The sequence below is a fragment of the Bombina bombina genome, chromosome 4 (assembly GCF_027579735.1).
Source record: "Bombina bombina isolate aBomBom1 chromosome 4, aBomBom1.pri, whole genome shotgun sequence".
In the NCBI taxonomy this organism is placed as follows: Eukaryota; Metazoa; Chordata; class Amphibia; order Anura; family Bombinatoridae; genus Bombina; species Bombina bombina.
Window position 1 is genome coordinate 321,156,232 of NC_069502.1, and position 1,294 is coordinate 321,157,525.

Genomic DNA, 1,294 nt, shown 5'->3' on the forward strand with positions numbered 1-1,294 from the left:
ACTTGGGTCTATAACCTGTATGTGAACTTTTAGTACTCTCAAGTGCATTGCTATCTCTTTCTAATTGATACAGTGATAAGAAGTCTACAGCATCATTCACCTGGAAATGATCATTCTCTACCATTCTGTCAACATTTGTATAAGTGTGTACAGCCTCCTGCTCAATATTCTCTGCAGTGAAAAACTTTTTTAATGTTAATTTATGAACTAGCTTATTCACATCAAATAGTGTTTCAAACACATCAAAATCAACAGAAGGCACATAGTTAAGCCCAAGCCTTAAGACGTCTAACTCTGATTCATCTAATACAGCAGTGGATAAGTTGATTATTTTCAGACCTTGTATCTGTTCTGCCTCCCTCTCCTTAGTGTGTACCTTTCCCTCTGAGCCTGGGGCTGTTCTTCCCCCTGTGTCAATTGGGGTCTGTGCATCCCACCCCTCCCCCTCCCTAGTCTGCCTTGGATATATTATTAGTGTGTTCCCAAAGTCTCCTTTTTATTTTTCTCTTAGTTCTGCCTAAGTAAATTTTATTGCATGGACAAATAAGTTGATATACTACATAGGTAGACTCACAGGTGCATCTGTATTTCATATTATGTAATCTGTCCATTAAAGAGACATTAAACATGTTGTATTTTTGAAACTTTCATTAACTGTTTAAATGTTAATAAAATAAGTGTAGTGTTAGTGCCTTTAAAACTATGGGAGCTGCCATGTTGTAACTTAGGTTACCTTCTCTGCTGTGGCCAATTAGAGGCAGTTATAAATAGGTCACTAGAGTGTGCAGCCAATGGTTGTGTGGAGTATAACAGTGTTCTGCACTTCCATTTCTAACAGGAACTGAAAAGCTCAAAATTTCAGAATGGAATTACCGGAAAAGGGGGGAAAATAAATAATTTAAGTATATTGCAGTGTTTTTTTATATATATGATTTATCATTTTATATTAACATCTCAAAGTGTTTAATGTCCCTTTAAAGGGACAGTCAAGTATAAATTAAACTTTCATTATTCAGATAGGACTTTAAATTTTAATCAACTTTCCAATTTACTTTTATCATCAAATTTGCTTTTTTCTCTTGGTATTCTTAGTTTAAACTAAACATAGATAGGCTCATATGCTAATTTCTAAGCCTTTGAGGGCTGCCTCTTATCACATGCTTTTTAAATCTCTTTTCAACACAAAGAGACAGAAAGTACACGTGGGCTATATAGATAACACTGTGTTCAGGCACAGAAAGTTATTTAAGATCTAGCACAATACAATGCTAAATTTAAGACAATAGATAATAAA